We start from the raw sequence: 20,677 nt of genomic DNA on the forward strand, positions 1-20,677 counted from the left end.
GGAGAAAATCTCCAGCAATGCGGTGGCCACCTTGTCAGCCCGAATGGATGACAAGGCCACTGCTTCTGGGTACCGGGTGACATAGTCCACTACCGTCAGTATGAAGCGTTTCCCGGAGCTACTGGGGATGGCCAGCGGGCCGACCAGATCCACAGCCACCCTCCTGAAAGGCTCATCGATGATGGGCAGAGATACCAGTGGGGCTTTGGGGAGTGGCCCCGCCTTCCCCACTCTCTGACAGGTTTCACACGAACGGCAGTAGGCAGCCACATCAGCCCCCATTTTTGGCCAGTAGAAATGCTGGTTTAACCTGGCCTTGGTCTTAGCGATCCATAGGTGTCCGGCCATCGGAATCTCATGTGCGATCCGCAACAACTCCGTACAGAACGGATAGATTACCACCAACTGTCGGTCCCTGGGCCATGCCTCCGGTGAACCCTGCTGGACCGTGACCCGGTACAGCCGTCCTTGGTCCCAGACCACTCGCTCCGGGTCCGAGGGAGGCTGTGCCGCCTGCTCCTTAAGAGCTTTCAGGCTGTCGTCAGCTTCTAACGCTGCCTGAAACCCCTGACTAGATGTGGCCAGAATCGACGAGACTGTCACATCTTCAGTCAGTACCCCGGGACCTGTGTCCTGGCCTCCACCTGACTCGGCTGCCACTTGGTCAGAAGGGGAAGAGCTATCGGACCTCCGGGAGGCCCCTTGGCTTCCAGCACTCCCACTGCGGGTGACAGCGGCCACAGCCGCTGCGACCGTGGGTCGTGCCTGCTCCTCCTCCGTTCCTGACCAAGTCGCCGGTTCAGGCAGACCTACCTGGCTTCCTGACACCCCGGTTGTGGGGGAACCATGTACCGAGATCTTACCTGGGAGCACTTCCGCTCCTGGACCGGCCCCAATCTCACCTGCCTGTTCCCCCCCTGCAGCAACAGAACCCCGCTGTGAAATCTCTGGGGACCCCACATTTGCTGTGGTAGCCCCCACCCCACACACTGGTCCTCCCCCTGCAGCACCCTGCTCTCTGCTTATCCCTGCAGAGGGCAACAGATCCCAGCTCACTGGCTGATCACTTGTAGAGGCATGGTCACACCTTTCTCCAAGCCCCTCCCCTGTCACAGCTGCAGCTGTGTGTGTGTCTATGGTGTCTATGCAAGCAGAAATATCAGAGTTCACTCCCTCCTCCCTTACATCATTCATAGATAACACATTAACATTGTCCGGAGGCATGTCAGTACTGGCTGAAGGTTCAGCCCTTGGGGGGGGCCCAAACTGGGAGGTTATCTGCCCCAAATCTGTCCCAAGTAGCACGTTTGCAGGGATCCGATCAGTTACCCCCACCTCCCTCACCCCTCGCCCTGCGCCCCAGTCCACATAAATGCCAGCAACAGGCAGCGCCGGGTCAATGCCTCCAATCCCGGAGACAGCGAGGGTTTTTCCAGGTACCAAGTCTTGGGGGGACACCATCTCAGGCCGCACCAGAGTCACCTCCGAGGCGCTGTCTCGCAGTCCTATGGTCACAGACCGGCCGACGGTGACAGGTTGGAAGCTGTCCAGGGACCTACCACCACCCCCACCCACACAATACACCTTGGGCGGCCCTTGGGACGGGGACGGAGCCGGGGCCTTGGGACGCTGAGGGCACATGGCCTTGAAGTGTCCAGGTTGGTTGCACTGGTGGCACCGTCTTGGTTCTGCCACGGGCCTGGAGAGGGGAGTTGAGGGGGACACCCCCTGCGGTCTAGGGGCAGGTGGGGCAGTCGCAGAATTCATCTTACCCCCTCTCCAGGTGCTGCTGGTGGCTGCTCTCCTGGCCTCAGGAGCCCGATTGTTGGTGTAGTCATCGGCCAGGGCAGCTGTAGCCGTGGACCCCTTTGGCTTCTGGTCTCGGATGAACTGGCGGAGATCCTCAGGGCAGTTCCACAAGAGTTGCTCCGTGATAAACAAGTCCAGGATCTCCGGTCCGGTGGAAAGCTGCAGGCCTTGGGTCCAGTGGTCGGCAGCTCGGGCAAGTGCCCGCCGGTGGTCAGCCCAGGAGTCCTTTGGTCCCTTTTGCAGGGTCCGGAACTTCTTGCGGTAGGACTCCGGAGTGAGGTTGTACTGTTGGATCAGGGCCCGCTTGATGGTGTCGTAGCCCTGATCTGCCTCAGCAGGCAAGTCCCCAAGGATATCCAGGGCCTTACCCCTTAGACGGGGGGTCAGGTATTTGGCCCACTGATCCTTGTCCAGATGGTGCTGCAGGCAAGTCCGTTCAAAAGCAGTCAGGAAAGAGTCCAAGTCTCCATCCTTCTCCAGCACTGGGAAGTCCTCAACACGGACCTTTGGAAGTTTGGTGTCTTGAAGGTCACGTGTGGCTGATGGGGGCTGGAGCTTGGCTAGATGCAGCTGGTGGTCACGGTCTGCCTGTCGCTCTCGCTCTTCACGCGCTGCCTGCCGCTCCGCAGCCTCACGCGCTGCTTGCTGCTCCGCAGCCTCAGCGTCACGCGCTGCTTGCCACTCCGCAGCCTCAGCGTCACGCGCTGCCTGTCGCTCACGCTCGGCCATGAGTATCTCGTAGGTATCCCGGTCTCCAGCCATAAGCCTGGCCAAGGCAGCTTGAAGAAGGGCCTCTGCACCTCTCAGGCCGGAGGGATTGGCAAGTGGTGATCTGCGGCACGCTGCAGAGCCAGGTGATTCACTGTCCATTTCAGAGCGGAGGACTGGCATCTGGCTCGTTGAGGACCCTTGGGCGAGAACCTCCTCATTTTGTCCAGCAGTGCCAGGTTGTGCGATGTCCTCTGCAGAGCTGTTCTCTGGCGTCGGGCTCCTGGAGGACTCGTGGACAACCTCCTCATCGTCTCTGGCCTGAGCCATTCCTTTGGCTTTGCTCCTGGTGCTCTCAGCCATTGTTGCAGACTTTGGTCACTGACACAGAACTGACACCTGATGCCTCCACACACCTTACAGTATCTGCACTCTGACACTCTAGTGTTGAGCTGGTCTGAAGACCCCAGCAGCCACAGCTGCTGCAGGCAGTCTTTAGTGTCTGGGAGTATGGGTCTCACACTCACACACACTATTATCTCGATCCCGACCGCTGCCACCAATATGTCACGAACCACCAGGGAGGGTCACTCAGAAATCCCACCGCTGGCTACCAGTACGTCACAATCGGGGGGTAACAAGTGGGGGGGTCACCCCTCCTTTATACCTCCCGACCGACAGACAGAGCACGTGACCCGCTCTCTAGCGCCCCTCTTATAGTCAGGCCAATTATGGAATTGCCCGACAATAAGCAAGGAGGCCGCTATACTACTTATGCCGATTATTGAAGGGTCCCCGGTGAGAGTAGGGTATATATTCCCCCGACCTCCGCGGGCGGAATATATAAAATCTCCCCGAATCTCACTGGCCTCCCCACAATAATCCTTGGCACAAACTCGCTGCCACCAACCACTTCATGGTAACTATTAGCCGAACACACAGACGTGGGATTCAAGATCGAGATAACAGAACAGCCCAAGATTAATTATATAATTTAATCAGCCTAAAGCACACTAGAAACTACAATATATACAATAGGGAATCTACAGAATATACAGTTATGTCAGAGTACAGTTACAATCAAAGCATGGGTTACAAACAGGCATACACAGTTCCAGCAGTTACCTTGTGCGTCTGGCCACAGGGGGGCGCCGTGGACCAGGTTTCCAGGATCTCCCTCACAGGTCTTCTCTGACCAGACCCCCGAGCAAAAGAACACTGGAAAATGGCCAAAGTAGGGTTATCAACCTGGGCAAATCCAGGTCCCCTCCTACCTTAGTGACCTCAGAGGGAGCACTGCTCCACCCCTGGCTGGAGTTATGGACAATATCCACAACAGGGGATATGGGCCATAACTTTGCCTGGGAGCGTCGTAGGCGGACGCCAACGCTCTCATTGTGACAGTTATGAATTTAGCTACAGAACGAGAGGACTCATGACTTGTCTACTAGTTCCCCATTGGCTGATATCACGCCTTAGGTATTTCCCCAGGTCTTACTCCCATAAAAAGGGTGTGCCAGCATCATCCGCATGCGGAGACACCATTTTTATGGTTGCCATTTTTATCGGAAATATGGCTTGCGAGATATGAACCATATTTTACTGGAGTCGTTCTGTCTGGATACTTCCATAGCCTTATAATGAGATACAAACTCTTGTTACAGGGTCACGGCAGGGAGTCATCCTGTCTCCATTGTTCCCAGGTCATCTAATCTCCATATCACAGGAGATGGCCATGGGATGTGTTGCTAGGATGTGACACCTTCCAAGATGTTGGACATTGAGAACAAGAAGGGTGGGGCACTGCCATGGAGTGATGAGAGCGATTATGACTGGAAATCATAATTCCTCTTCATATCCCAGGATTTACCTCACAGATGGAATACATGCACCTCTGGCAGAAAGATTGAAAGCGTGCTGCCCAGAATGGAGGAACATGGAAGACATAGATCTTCTAGTCAACAAAGCAAGTGGCTTAGAAACCGACGCAAAGGATAAAAGGAGCAACAAGAAAGTTGTCATAGCAGCAGTGGACGGTCAGCCAGAAGGTGCAAGAAGGAAGGCACCGACCTGCTACTATTGTGGAGTCAGAGGACGTGATCAGAGACTGTAGAAAGAAGAAGAGGGACACTGAAAACCAACCCGAGAGTCAGGAGGAGAAGACTGCCTGACTTGCGGCAGCACGGGACAGGGATGCCAGAGGTCCATTTATACATGTCCCCCTTCACATTGGCAACAAGGAAATAAGAGCTTTAGTGGACTCAGGAGCCTCTCGCTCCGTACTCCCCAAGAATCTGGTGCCTGAAGGATCCATCTCCTCTGAAGCTATTGTAGTATCCGGAGTTGATGGACAAGCCCAGATAATCTCAATAATACATCCACTGAAGGTGAAACTGGGACCATACATGTTCGTGTCTAAATTCTTAGTGTCCCCCTGGGTGGAGATGCCCTAGTTGGAGAAGATCTACTATCAAGACTACAAGCTCAGATTGTCTACAATGAAGATGGATCTGCTATCCTGCAAATTCCAGAAGATATCCCAGAAGAAATCCTGTGCACTCTCCAGATGATAGAAGACCAACCAGAATCTGAAGTTACACATGAAGTAAACACGGACCCAATACTTCTACAAGTTCCTGCAAAACTCTGGTCCACATCAAAAACTGACCTCGGCACACTACCCGTGCCCACAGTAAAAGTTTCAGTCAAGCCTGGAATTACGCCACCGCAGCTGAGACAATCCCCCCTCCCGCTACCTCTCGCAGTACATCTATCAGTACGTGGATGATTTACTACTGTGTTGCCCTAGTGAAGAAAAATGCAAAACGGCTTCAATAAGTCTTCTTACCTTTCTGGCAGAAGTAGGATGCAAAGCGAGCAGAGATAAGTTGCAGTTCTGTAAAACGAGGGTCACTTTCCTGGGTCATTGCCTTTCTGCGGGACAAAAACACCTCAGCCCGGACAGACAAGAAGTTATCAGGAAAGCAAGCATTCCTAGAAATCTCAAACAACTCAGAGGATTTTTAGGGCTAATATCATTTTGCAGACAGTGGATTCCCAATGCATCGCTACTCATGCAACCGCTGTATGATTGCACAAAGAATGTTCCTTTCTCCCTCACAGAAGAAGCTCGACAAAATTTTCAAAAGCTCAAGGAACTAGTGATTGATGCACCTGCTCTGGCACTACCAAACTATGATCTCACCTTCAATCTGTTCGTAGCAGAGCTTCAAGGATTTGCCGTAGGAGTACTCACCCAGAAGACGGACAAACATCACATAATCGGGTACTACTCCTCTCAACTCGACAACGCCACCAGAGCAGCACCAACCTGTGTCCGTGCCGTTACAGCAGTTTCAAATATACTGCAGAAAGCATCTGAAATCTCACTCGATTTCCCGACTACCATCCTTACCAGCCATGACATCTATGCTGTTCTCAATCAAGTGCAGTTGAAACATCTCTCCATGGCAAGACAAGTCAGACTTCAGTGCACGGTGTTGCTACCTCCAAACATCTCATTTGCTCGAGTTATAAGTCTAAACCTTGCTGATCTGCTGATCTTTACAAGTTTAGAAGGGGGGACAGAAGAGAGTGACAAAAGAGAGGACAGAAGAGAGTGACAAACGTACCAGTGCACCATTTGATCATGATTGTCAGGAACTCATTGAACATGAGGCAAAGCCCCTGCACAATATACAGGCAACACCGCTTACAAATCCAGACTTTGAACTTTTTGTGGATGTAGCAGATACGCTGATGAAGCAGGCAAGTTCCACTCCGGATTTGCAGTAGTGACTCTATATGCAGTCTTAGCCAAGCAACCGCTACCTCCACGCATATCTGCTCAAGAAGCAGAACTTCTTGCCCTTATCTGGGCAATTGAGTTTCTGGAAGAACGAACAGCGAACATCTACACGGACTCAGCCTATGCACACGGCATTGTGCACGATTTTGGCACCATCTGGCAGACTAGAGGATTCCTCACAGCAACAGGAAATCCTATCAGGCATGGAGCCTCAGTGAAGAAACTAATGGAAGTAGCCTTGATACCAAAACAGCTAGCAATCATAAAGGTTGCTGCCCACACCAAGGCTCAAACACCCGAGGCAAGGGGAAATCGCTTGGCCGATCAAACAGCAAAACAAGCAGCCTTACTCCCTTTGAAGGAGACGGAAACAGTGTCAACGACGGAGGAAGAAATGCAGAACCTCTTTGAGACACAAGAAAACGCCTCTGAGGAAGAAAAGGCCGGATGGCGGGCCAAGGGGGCAGAAAAGGTGGAGGGGATTTGGCGCCTAAACGGACTTCCTGTCCTGCCACGCAGTTGGTTCCCTGCCATTTTCCAAGTACTCCACTATCCCACACACAGTAGCACAAACTCAATCATGAACAAGATGCAACCATATTGGATAGCCCCCGGCTTCAGACAATACGCCTCCCAGAGAATAAAAGCTTGTCACATCTGTCAACAACATAATCCAGGCCAGCTAACTAAAACCCTGCAAAGACACATGCCAAAGACGTTTGCCCCATTTCAAAGAGTACAAATAGACTATATACATTTGCCAAAACATGGCATCTACGAGTTTGTACTTGTCTGTGCAGACCTCTTCTCAGGATGGCCAGAGGCCTATCCTGTAAGCTCAGCCACGGCACGAATTACAGCAAAGAAATTGGCCTGTGAGCTGGTGCTTCGGTTTGGACTCCCTGAAGTCATAGAGTCAGACCGAGGTACTCATTTCACTGGACAAGTTTTCCAGAACACCTGTGCCCTGTTAGGCATTCAGTCAGCCTTACACACACCTTACCACCCACAGTCATCAGGGAAAGTGGAAAGGTTAAATGGAACGCTAAAGCTCAAACTAGCCAAGGCAGTGGAGGAGACTGGTAGACCATGGACAGAATGTCTCCCCATAGCTCTTTACTCTATAAGGACTACCCTGCAGGGAAAGCACAGGCTCTCACCATTTGAAATACTCTTTGGTAGTGCACCCATATTAGGATGCTACTTCCCGCAGGAGTTACACCTGCAATGTGATATCCTAACGTCTTATGTTCTTTCCCTACAGAAGAGACTAACTGAAACCCACCAAAGGGTCTACTCTTCTCTACCTGATCCTGATGCCATTCCAGGAACCCATTCTCTAAAGCCTAGTGACCGGGTCTACCTAAAGAAGCACGTGAGAAAGACCCTTGAGCCACGATTCGAAGGGCCTTTGACTGTCCAGCTGACCACTCCAACCTCCGTCAAACTTGAGGGGAGATCGACATGGGTCCATGCCATCCACTGCAAGAAGGCCTAATACTGCTAAGTATTTCTATGTGTACTCCCTTTTTGGGGCCTTCTACACCACAGCAGAATTCATTTGAGACCCATCATGAAGTGTTAGCTGAAAAACTTGAGATCACAGACTGCTGGATATGTACACACGCACCTGTAACAGCCTCTTCCATGCGATACTTAGCCATACCAGTCCCAATAAACGAAGTGCTTCAATGGGGAGGCTGTTACAACAGACTATCAGTAAATGACACCAAGTGTTACTCTGTTTACTAGTTGCTTATGTAGTGTTCAAGTTGCTAATGGCTTTGTTTTCCCGCTGCTTGAAGCAATGTAGATACAATGATTATTCAGCACCCATATGAAATCACTAATATGCCTTTTTTCTCTTCTCTACTCTTTCTTCTAGAAATCACCTTGGCGTATCATGATGAGACTCCTATCGAGAGGCATGCAGGCAGTCCTGGGTGACGGATGTGAGACGACACTCCCTGAGCAAACCCGCGACTCAGAAAGTATCTGGAGACTAGCCTGCTCGCTCTATAGTCCACAGCTTCTCGATGGCCCCCTGTCCATCAATCACGCCAATAGGGGGGATTGTGAGGAAAGAGTTAAACTTTTTCACTGCCTTAGAAAAATAATGGAAATTCATTCTCCCTGGCAATATCAAACCAGACTTACATACGTAATAAACTGAGACCAAACTCAAGGACACAGAATGTTTTGACTTAGTAACGACTGACAAACATCTTGTTATGGGAATAAGAACGCAACAGTTTGTCATGGGAGTATAAGTCATTATGTTAATTTCTTTTGCTGGGAATATGTAATTCACGCCTTTACTGAATATGTATGCTGCATAGTTACGCCCTAATCAACTTTGTATAACCTTGTAATGTAAACAAAATAATACAGTTTTCTTTTTGGGAGCCGCACGTCTCCTAGCCTTTACGTGTATAACGGTGTCTGCCTGTTTTCATAGAAGGGTAAAGGGAGGGCAGAGGGGGGTCACCTGTACCCTCTCTGCATTCGGACATCGCTGGCAACAGCTGTGACCGTTAGGTCAACCTAACACTATCCTCTGAAATTTGGGTGTATGGAAGATTGGAAGATAGGGCCTGTAGGTCGATCACTCTCTTAGCTGACGTCACCGCTATTAGAAAGATAGGGTTTAGACTGAGGAGCTTTTTAAAGGCTTGAGCTAGGGGTTCGAAAGGAGGCCCTGTAACGGAATCCAGCAATAAGTTTAAATCCCAAGGATGAATTTTTAGGGAAGGGACTGCTCTCTGACAAGACTTTAAAAACCTCCAGACCCAACTATTCCCTGCTAAATCATAGTTGAGTAGGGCTCTCAAGGCTGAAACTTGAACCTTTCCGTAAAAACTCAAGGATGGCACCCAAAGGGACTTTCCCTACAGGTTGCTCTTTCAAGGAGGAGAGGAACTTCCTCCAGATCCTACCATAGATCTTAGTGGTAACTGGCTTCTTGCTCTGCAAAACAGTAGAGACCAGATTTCTGGAGAATCCGCGGCTCACTAACAGGCCTCTCTCAACTTCCAGGCAGTCAAATGTAGGCCTGGAACCTAAGGGTGAAATGCCGGGCCCTGAGAGAGAAAGTTCAGGATCTCCAGAAGAATCCATGGTTCTGAAAGAGACATTTTTCTTAGCCAGAAAAACCAAGGCCTCCTGGGCCAGAAGGGGGTGATCAAAATTACCCTTGCTTGATCCTCCCAGATTTTCCTGAGAACCATTGGAATTAGCACGAGTGGGAGAAAGACATAAAGCAGGCCCGAGACCCAATGAATCTGAAAGGCATCTACCGCCCAAGGATCCTCACTGGGATTCAGGGAACAGAACCTGTCTACTTTTTTGTTGGCTCATCTGGAAAATAGGTCTACTATCGGGGACCACCAAAGTTCTACTATCTCCCGGGTTCAGGGATCACTCCCCCTGTCGCAACAGATTCCGGCTCAAAAAATCTGCAGTTACATTTGAAGGCCTATTATGTGCAGAGCTGAAAGCGAAATAGAATGACTCTGCTAAGGATAAAAATTCCTGAGCTGCGTTCATTAGGGCAAGAGACCGAGTGCCCACCTGGTGGTTCAGATAAGACACTGACACCCTGTTGTCTGACATAAAGCAGACATGGTGGCCCTGTAAGAGAGAAAGAAATGTCTATAAGGCCCTTCCCACAGTCAATAATTCCTTTAGATTGGCAGAAACCTGAGTGTCCTGGAAGCTCCACTTCCCCTGGGCTACTGTCCTCCTAGATGGGCCCCCCAGCCAAATGCACTCGAGTCTGTAGTAATGATGTCTGAGACCTGAACTACTCAAGCGACCACTACTGACAGGTTCTCGGTATTTAACCACCACTGTAGAGGGTCTAAGACCCTTTCTTCTGAGAACCGTGTGACGACATGGACTCTCATGGGTTAAAGTTTCTTAAAATCCAGCCAGACAGCATGATAGATTGTCTATAGATGGGGGAGAAGTCCCTCATTGTTTTTACAAGACTCTTGTTGACTCAATGTAATTGTGTTGGCCACTGAAAGCTAGACGTATTGTTCTCCAGACTTTTCCAGTAACCATTGTATTGTAGTTGTGTATTGATAATGTGATTACCTTAGTAGCCATTGTTGAGTCTGTGACTTGCCGACTCCATGTAGATATACTGAGTCTTTCTATGCACATCATTTAAATGAACATTATCCATGCAGCTTGAAATTCATCCAATAGGAGAAGCAATCTTGTCCAACCAATCGATGAGGACGCAGTGTATCCTAAGGGAAGGTTATGGCTATAAAAGGTACTTCTTTAAGCCACCAGGGTTGATGAAGGTTGATGGATCCAGTCTAAGCTCTTTGGAGCTGACTAGAGGATCAGGATATCTTATGGCTTCAATCTAGGGACTCCGGTTCCGGTTGGAGACCATATCCACAGCCTAGGGATTTCGACTCCGGCTGCCAGGATTGTAACGTCATACCAGGACTACCTAAGGAGGACACTCAGGTTGGGACAGTTCAGTCACCTATTACAGACTTTGCAGACCTCATACAGCTTCCTGAATCTGGCATTATTCCTTTCTCGGTGGGTGCCATCCAAAAGCGGGGTGCTGCTGGACTGGAGTAAGCGGCCCTGGAAGCTTGAGGCATGGACATTCTAAATCCCTGGTGAGCCAGCGGAAGGGTGAGACTCTGTTGCCTGTTACATTTGTGTGTTTTGCTGGTTATGTGTTATGTGCCGTTAATTGTTTGGGGATCCAATAAAGTCTAATTATTGTGGTTCCCTCACCCTGTGTTGTCTGAGTAGTGTTACGGCCACGGTTAAGGAGGCCGGCGTTCAGTTGGGATGAGCCCTGAGCCACGCTGTCTTTCTAAAGGCGGCGGGTTTTAGTGGACGAGAGCACCCACTGGGCCCCGTGTCTCCACAATTGGTGGCAGCAGTGGGATACTACTCAGCCTGGTTTACCCAGGGGAGCTGCAGCTGACTGGTGTTTTCGGACACCGTCCAGGGCTCAACAACCAGGGAGGCACATAAGCATACCCAGCAGGCCATACGGGAGGCATTCAGGTTTCGGACGCTGCCATGTCCAACCCCACCAGCTCAGCCATGGGACAAGGACAAGAGAGGAGTTACGACCGCTGCAGTAAATGGATGCTACAGGATCTGTGCCAGAGGCGAAAGATTATCTACTGGAACGCTGAGACTCGGTCAGCCTTGATCCAGAAATTAGTCCGTTGGGATGCCCAGAATGATGCAGAGGACGATGAGGATCCCGCCGATATTGACCCAGAGGATTTAAACTATGTGCCACATCATGGATCTAGTGACAATCAGGAATCAACTTTGTCCAAAATGGCCCAAGCCACAGCGTTGTTGGATGCATTGGGGCCTAGATCCTCAAGAGAAGAGAGGGCTTATGTTCTGGACCATGTGTATGGGATTCCAGCTGCAGTACTGCTAACACCAGCCGGTCGAGAAGGATGGTCCCGCTACCCAGCAGAAGCTGCGCCAAAACAAAGGACTACAAACAGGGCCTGTGACTCGCCCAATCTATGGCGCTGATATACATGTGGGCGCAATGGACATATAGATAAAGATTGTCTCCAAAACCGAGGCCGCATGCTTGGAGCCCGTCTGCCACTCCAACCAGTCAACATATGCCGAGATGAACCAATGAGACCTGAGGAATGCTACTCCCAAGAAACACCAATAGCTGAGGAAGTGGTTTATCCAGTCCACACCCTACGGCAGGCCGGACACCGTACACCAGCCAACCTCCATCCCCACATCCAGACAGTCAAGGTCGGTGATATACAGGCTCAGGGACTTCAAGACATTGGATCTTCCATCACTTTGGTAAGCCCAGTTATTGTTTCCCCAGAAGACCCTGTACCAGATTCCCAATTATCCATCTCCCTGGCTGAGGGCCAGTGCTCAGACGTCCCTCTGGCATGTGTGCAGTTGCACCTAAGGACCGACCAGGGAGAGGTCGATGTGGAGCTTGTGAACAGCCTCCCCATACCTGAAATTGTGGAGACTGACCAGAGCAAGGCTGATGTGGAGCTTATGGACACCGTCCCCACACCAGTTATTTCGGGAAAGGACCAGGGAGAGGTCCATATGGAGTTTATGGACAGCCTCCCCACACCTGTTGTTTCGGGGACTAGCCAGGATGAAGTTGAAGTGGGGTTCATAGATGGCCCCACCAAGCCTGTTGTTTCGGATACCACTCAAAGGGAAGTGAAAGTGGGGCTTGTGAATTACCTGCTCACACCAGTCATTTTGGAGAATGACCTAGGACAAGGACTATCCAGTCAGTTTGAAGAAGCCATCACCCACCTCAAGCCAAGCAGGACCCTGATGTGGATCTTTCTAACATCTTTTCCAGGGATGGTTTGCATTCCCGGTCTCCATCATCCACTTCTGAGCCAAGAACCGTGAGTAAGCCTAACCACACTGTGGCTATTGACTGGGGCAGGATTGATAGTGGGAGATTTGTGCAGGCCCAACTCATAGACCCCACCTTAGTGCTTGTCCACAGTATGGCTGCTCAACTTGGGGGAGGTAATCAGGGGGAGGTGTATAGATGCAAGCCTCTGTTGCTGACCTCACCATTAAAAAGGACAATGCCGTCAAGAGGAGAAAGATGATCGGAAGCCTATCATGTCTGGCTAATATTAAGAAGGGGGAGGAATGTGACGACATGGACTCTCATGGGTTAAAGTTTCTTAAAATCCAGCCAGACAGCATGATAGATTGTCTATAGATGGGGGAGAAGTCCCTCATTGTTTTTACAAGACTCTTGTTGACTCAATGTAATTGTGTTGGCCACTGAAAGCTAGACGTATTGTTCTCCAGACTTTTCCAGTAACCATTGTATTGTAGTTGTGTATTGATAATGTGATTACCTTAGTAGCCATTGTTGAGTCTGTGACTTGCTGACTCCATGTAGATATACTGAGTCTTTCTATGCACATCATTTAAATGAACATTATCCATGCAGCTTGAAATTCCTCCAATGGGAGAAGCAATCTTGTCCAACCAATCGATGAGGACGCAGTGTATCCTAAGGGAAGGTTATGGCTATAAAAGGGACTTCTTTAAGCCACCAGGGTTGATGAAGGTTGATGGATCCAGTCTAAGCTCTTTGGAGCTGACTAGAGGATCAGGATATCTTATGGCTTCAATCTAGGGACTCCGGATCCGGTTGGAGACCATATCCACAGCCTAGGGATTTCGACTCCGGCTGCCAGGATTGTAACATCATACCAGGACTACCTAAGGAGGACACTCAGGTTGGGACAGTTCAGTCACCTGTTACAGACTTTGCAGACCTCACACAGCTTCCTAAATCTGGCGTTATTCCTTTCTCGGTGGGTGCCCGCCAAAAGCAGGGTGCTGCTGGACTGGAGTAAGGGGCCCTGGAACCTCTGAGGCATGGACATTCTAAATCCCTGGTGAGCCAGCGGAAGGGTGAGACTCTGTTGCCTGTTACATTTGTGTGTTTTGCTGGTTATGTGTTATGTGCAGTTAATTGTTTGGGGATCCAATAAAGTCTAATTATTGTGGTTCCCTCACCCTGTGTTGTCTGAGTAGTGTTATGCCCACGGTTAAGGAGGCCGGCGTTCAGTTGGGATGAGCCCTGAGCCACGCTGTCTTTCTAAAGGCGGCGGGTTTTAGTGGACGAGAGCACCCACTGAGCCCCGTGTCTCCACAAACTCCCCTAACCAATTTTTATTTTTAAGCTCTTAGCACCTCCTACTGCAGGGGACGAGAGTGGATTTGTGCCCATAACACTGTGGGGATGCAGGATGTCAGGGATCCCAGTAAAGACATGACTCTCCTGAAGGTCGTAATTGGCTCTCATCCTGGAGGACACCAAGGTCTGAATGTTGAGGATCTTTTCTTTAAGCAAGTGGCATAACTGAGACCGGGAAGCCAGAATCAGTCCTAAAAAGGACTGTACTTTTATTAGTCGTAGCCTTGATTTTTAGGTTTAATAGCCACCCCAGGTCTGCCAGGATCTTGGTTACTATCAGGATCTGGGCACTGCAATGTTCTCCTGAGTGTCCTACTATCGAAAAATCTTCCACATTAGGTATAATAGTCTCTGCCACCACTTTGGTGAATACTCTTGGGGCAATGGCTAAACCAAAGGGTAGAGCCCTGAATTGAAAATTACCTAACCCTCCTTGCCAAGGGAGGGCTACTCTCAGGAACTTCTGATGAGATGGAAGAATAGGGACATGGTAATGCACGTCCTTGAGGTCTAACACCCCCATGTAGAAATTTGGGAAAAGCATCTTTACTGCTGATGTTATTGACTCCATCTTGAAAAAACGGTGCACTAGGTGTTTGTTTAGCCCCCGCAGATTGATTATTGTCCTGTAGGAACCATCTGGTTATGGAACAAGGAAGAGGCTGGAGTAGAATCCCCTGCCCTACTCTTCCTTAAGGACTTCCACCAGGACTCCTTTGTGGAGGAGATCTAATATCTCCTGCTGCAGAGTGAGTCGTCTCTCCTCCGACTTGCTGAGCGACGCTATTATTAATGACCCCTGGGGGGTCGAATTAAATTCTAACCTGAGCCTGTGCCTTATTACTCCCTTAAGCCAGTCTTTGGAAGTTATCTTTTCCAAGGCATGAAAAAAGTAGGAGAGCCTTTGTCCCACCTGGGTCATGATGTCACTGGGTTGATTTCTCGTTTTCCGTGGAAGGACTGGCAAACATAAAGCCTAGGTGCCTCTTCCTACAATCTTTCCAGGAATCCTGCCCTCTGAGGGGCTTCTTCCTGGGGTATTTTCGTTTCCGAAAGGAATGACACCTAAATTGAGTTGAGGAGAAACTGGGAAAATCTTTTTTTACTATCCCCAGCCTTCTCCAAAATCTCATCCAAGGCTTTCCCAAATAAGAAGTCTCTTCTGCAGGGGATGGTACAAAGTTTATATTGAGACTGGTCATCTCCCGGCTATCTTTTAAGCCTCTCCTGGTGGAATTAGATAGTGCCGCCGACTTTGCTGATGGTCTGATGGAGTTGGCTGAAGCATCCGCCAGGAAGTCCGCCGCTCCTTGAGCCAGAGGTAGAGAGGAGAAAATATTATCCCTCAGAATGTCATTTTTTTAATTGAGTCTCTACCTGCTGCAGCCACACCATGAGGGATCTTGTCACGTAGGTACCAGCAATAGCTGGTCTCAGGGCCCCGGCCAACACCTCCCAGGAGTCCTGCAGTTAGCCGTCCGCATTTCTATCAAGATAATCTTTTAGGCACCCCAGATCTTCAAATGGGAGGGAAGACTTCTTTGCTGCTTTGGCTCCTGCTACATCAATTTTAGGGCATCTGTTCCAACAGGCGGCTTCTGATTCTTCAAAGGGGTAGTTCCTCTTGAAGGAAGAGGACAGTGTGGCACTCTTGTCCGGCTTCTTCCACTGCTCCTCCACTAGCTGTTTGACCTTATCATTAATTGGGAAGGAGCATCTCTTCCTCTGTTTCAGACCTCCAAACACAAGGTCCTCCAGGGATTCAGGCCCCTTAATGTCCACCAGCCCCATCGTGAACCTAACCACCTTAACTAACCGGCTAACTTTTGAGTTTGGGAAGCAAGGTCTCCCACCTGGGCCCTCTTCTGTAGAAGATGACGAGGAAGGTGAAGAGACAGTAGAACCCAAGTCTTCCTCTGACTCCGATGATTTCTCTGAGTCTCGGTCCTGGGGTACACCCCTCTTTAACCTCTTGGGTTCTGGTTGAGATAGAGCTTTAAAAGACTCCTTTACTTCAGCCTTGATTATAGCTCTGAGACTAGAGGTGAAGTCTGGGGTCTACTCTCTAATAGTTTCCAGAATGTAATTCCTGCATAATTCTTTCTGTGTCCCAGGTGGTAACGGGGACTTACACAGAATTCATTTTCTATTTTTAGTTTTGGTCGACCTATTCCGGAGTACTTCCTACGGGACATGGGACAACAAAAAATAAGGGGGAACCCCAGTTAGGGGGATGAAGTGGTCTACTTACCACTCCACAGGAAAAAAGGAGGTACCAGATCGGGAGGCTGCACTACGTCACCGGAATCCACCATCCTCAAATCTTTGGACTTCTGGCTGGCACAGCTGCTGGAGAGGCTGCCACTCGGCTGTTGTCTATAGCGCATTTGCTTCTGCTGCGGCTGGTCCTCCAATACTGGAGGAAGGCATAAGCACCTCTTAACCCAGCCGCAGATCCTTTTATCCTTATGGCCTCCTCTGGATATTTCTGCACGGGCGCCGCCATGTTGCGGGCCCCGCACATGTGCAGATGCACAAACCGATTACCTGTGCATGACGTTATACGGCCGCGACCACTGACGCCAGCACAAACTCCCTGAACTTTCTCCGACATGATCGAACCGCCAGCCTCCTGAGGGCTGCATGGCGGGTGCTCAGTCCTGGACAGCATCTTGAGAGAATTCTCCTGCGCCCCTGGATATTCGTCTGGCGACTTTGAACCACAGGCTGCACCTTTAGGTCGCCCAGCGTTTGCGTAGACCCAGACAGCGCCTGGGCAGAGGATTCTCCTGGACCCTACCATGTCCGCGCTCACTACCGCAGGGGACCACGGCCCTGGGGAGACGCTTCCAAGGTTTAGCTCCGACACCATAGCATGTAAGCTGTTCTGCCAGTGGCGGTTCAACCCCTGGATAGCGCCATCTTCACCGCTGCTTACACAGATGGACTCTGGGTCTCCCATCTTGGGAGAGGAAACCAAACTGATTCGGTGGAGAGGTACTGCCCTTTTATTTCAGTGGGTTTCCAGTCCTACGATGTGTGGACCTGTCTCTTTGGTGGTGCTGTCATGGGGAAAAGGAAAAGTCTTCGTACGGAGACACTCCTTAGTTGCCCTCGCTGTGTGTGTCGGATTAATATCATGCTGCCAGACCCAGTCATGACCCATTTTCAATGTTCGTACTGAGGGAAGGAGGTTGTTAGACAATATCTTGTGATACATGACCCCATCAATCCTGCATTCAATATGGTGCAGTTGTCCTGTCCCCTTTGCAGAAAAGCACCCCCTAAGTATGATGTTTCCAGCCCCATGCTTCATGGTTGTATGTCCTTGTCATATCCTCCTCTCCTCTGCATAGAAGAGGTCTCGCCCATGATGAAAATCGTCATTTTTTAAGCACATATTGTGAAAATAAAACTTGGAAATCTTAAACCTGCTGGGAAAATCTTTCACTCCGGAGCGCTAGAAACAATCCCGTTTTACTTCATGCTTCATGGTTGGGACAATGTTTTTGGGGTTGTACTCATCCTTCTTCCTCCAAACACGACAAGTGGAGTTGATACCAAAAAGTGCTATTTTGGTCTCACCTGACCACATGACTTTCTCAGATGCCCCCTCTGGATCATCCAGACGGTTATTGGTGAACTTCAAACAGGCCTGGACATGAGCTGGCATGAGCAGGGGGATTTTAATCCATGACGGTGTAGTGTGTAACTAATGGTAATCTTTGAGACTATGGTTCCTGCTCTTGTTAGGTCATTGAATAGGTCTTCCAGTGTAGTACTAAGCTGATTCCTGATCTTTTTCAGAATCATCCTTACTCCTTGAGGCAAAATCTTGCATGGAGCCCCAGACCAAGCATGTTGTGTTTCTTTTATTCTCTAATAATTGCATCAACAGTTGTTGCCTTCTCACCAAGCTGCTTGCCTATTGTCCTGTAGCCCATCCCAGTCTTGTGCAGGTCTACAATTTTGATCCTGGTGTTCTTAGATAGCTCTTTGGTCTTAGTCATGGTGGAGAGGTTGGAGTGTGATTGAGTGTGTGGACAGGTGTCTTTCATACAGGTAACGAGGTCACACAGGTGAAATTAATGCAGGTAATTAGTGCAGAGTAGGAAAAAAAAATAACAGGTCTCAGCTGAGCGCTCGGCCGCCGGCATGTTAGGGCGCTCAGCTGAGCGCTTTGCCGCCGGCAAGTCAGGGCGCTCAGCTGAGCGCTCGGCCGCTGTAACTGTACTGTAAAGAAGAAAAAAAAAAAATAAATACATTTTTACTACGTCTTACTTTCGGTGTACGTCTACATTAGCTGACCCCCCCAAAACCACCACTACGTCTTACTATCGGGGGTGTCTTACTATCGGGGAAACACGGTATGCTAAAAATGACAGAACCCTCCATTCTTTGTAAGTGGGAAATGTGTTCAGCCTCCACAATCTGCTCCAAAAAAGCAATTAAAATGTTGTTTGTGTCCTAAAATGGTATGAACAAAAAAATCAACAACTTAAAAAAACAGGTCCTGAAGCAGAAAAATAACAAAAAAAAAGCTACGAGTCTCAGGAAAAGGAGACACGACTAATTTATTTGACAAAGTTTTGATTCTTTCTAACCACAAATTAATAGAAATATATGAAAAGCGTTCTAACATAGCTATCACGGTAATCGTAGTGATGTTATGAAGCGAGGACAATTTTACTCAACGGTAAACACCCCCCAAATATACATGTCAAAGGCCAAACTGCGTTTTTGTTTTTGTTTTCAAAAATGTCCCTGAATTTGGTTCATCTTTAGCACATTACACAGTAAAGTGAATGGTGTCATTTAGAAATACTACTCAAATGACTATAGACACAGACAAATAATAAAATGCACAAATGAAAAATTGCCCGATGCGAAGGGACAAACATTCTTAATAATGGGTGAAACACGAAGCATCAGAGAAAGTCGATTTTTCAGATGTAAAATTGGAAACGCAGTCAACCTCGGACTGGCCCACAGGAGGAGCGGAGAATTCCCGGGTGGGCCCCTCTGCAGCAGGAATGGACCCCGACCCCTATATATGAGCAGTAGTTGGCACAAGACACTCGATTCGCTATAAAGGATCCAATCATCATTTACCGAACTGTCCAGTGTATTCTTATATAGAAGCAGCGGGAAATATGTGACTGAGGGGAAGGCGACATCTGCCCGGAGCTGAGCAGCCCCCCAGAGTCAGTGTTACAGGAGGGGCTCTGCCATCCGAGGCCAACACTGACCGCGAGTGTGAGGAAAGTCTATAGGGAGCGTGACGGTGATAATAGTGTGTACAGCGCCGCGGAGTATGGAGGCGATATATAATACCCTGCACCTACCTCCACCTGCAGAGCCGCACACTAGATATATGGCTGCTATGTGCTTACAGGGCCTGTGATGATGTCACATGGAGGGGAGGAGTCAGGGGTCACATGATCAGCTCCTCAGTGTATGCAGGGCTCTGCTGTGCTGGTTGTCATGGGGCTGGATGAGGGGAAGTTTATGTGTGGGGTCAGGAGGGGTTTACAGTGTGGATGTAGCAGAGCCGTGTGAGTACGAGGTGTACGGAGCAGAGCCGTGTGTGTACGAGGTGTACGGAGCAGAGCCGTGTGTGAAGCAGGTGTACGGAGCGGAGCCGTGTGTGTAGGAGGTTTACGGAGCAGAGCCGTGTGTGTACGAGGTGTACGGAGCGGAGCCGTGTGTGTACGAGGTGTACGGAGCAGAGCCGTGTGTGTACGAGGTGTACGGAGCAGAGCCATGTGTGTAGGAGGTGTACGGAGCGGAGCCATGTGTGTACGAGGTGTACGGAGCAGAGCCGTGTGTGAAGCAGGTGTACAGAGCGGAGCCGTGTGTGTAGGAGGTGTACGGAGCAGAGCCGTGTGTGTACGAGGTGTACTGAGCGGAGCCGTGTGTGTACAAGGTGTACGGAGCAGAGCCATGTGTGTACGAGGTGTACGGAGCAGAGCCATGTGTGTAGGAGGTGTATGGAGCGGAGCCATGTGTGTATGAGGTGTACGTAGCGGAGCCGCATGTGTATGAGGTGTGCGGAGCTGCGTGTGTACGAGGTGTAGGGAGCAGAGCCGAGTGTGTACGAGGTGTACGGAGCGGAGCCGTGTGTGTACGAGGTGTACGGAGCGGAGCCGTGTGTGTACGAGGTGTACGGAGCGGAGCCGTGTGTGTACGAGGTGTACGGAGCGGAGCCGTGTGTGTAGCAGGTGTACGGAGCGGAGCCGTGTGTGTAGGAGGTGTACGGAGCGGAGCCGCATGTGTATGAGGTGTGCGGAGCTGCGTGTGTACGAGGTGTACGGAGCAGAGCCGCGTGTGTACGAGGCGTACGGAGCGGAGCCGCGTGTGTACGAGGTGTACGGAGCGGAGCCGCGTGTATACGAGGTGTACGGAGCCGTGTGTGTACGAGGTGTACGGAGCGGAGCCGTGTATGTACGACGTGTACGGAGCGGAGCCGTGTGTACGAGGTGTACGGAGCGGAGCCGTGTGTGTACGAGGTGTATGGAGCGGAGCTGTGTGTACGAGGTGTACTGAGCGGAGCCGTGTGTGTACGAGGTGTACGGAGCTGAGCCGTGTGTGTATGAGGTGTGCGGAGCGGAGCC

The 20,677-nt window shown here is 50.1% G+C and overlaps 1 protein-coding gene across 2 annotated transcripts in view; it reads right to left on the reverse strand.

Annotated features, from left to right (window-relative positions):
- The window catches only part of LOC142286386 (uncharacterized), a 35,624-nt gene extending 16,155 nt beyond the window's left edge, over positions 1 to 19,469 (reverse strand). For both annotated transcript variants that reach the window (XM_075333353.1, XM_075333352.1), the window contains exon 1: positions 19,409 to 19,469. The gene's annotated coding sequence lies outside the window, so the exon portion shown is untranslated. The remainder of the gene's footprint in view (positions 1 to 19,408) is intronic.
- Between the last annotated feature and the right edge of the window lie 1,208 nt (positions 19,470 to 20,677).

This window comes from Anomaloglossus baeobatrachus, unplaced genomic scaffold (assembly GCF_048569485.1).
Source record: "Anomaloglossus baeobatrachus isolate aAnoBae1 unplaced genomic scaffold, aAnoBae1.hap1 Scaffold_654, whole genome shotgun sequence".
NCBI classification, from domain to species: domain Eukaryota; kingdom Metazoa; phylum Chordata; class Amphibia; order Anura; family Aromobatidae; genus Anomaloglossus; species Anomaloglossus baeobatrachus.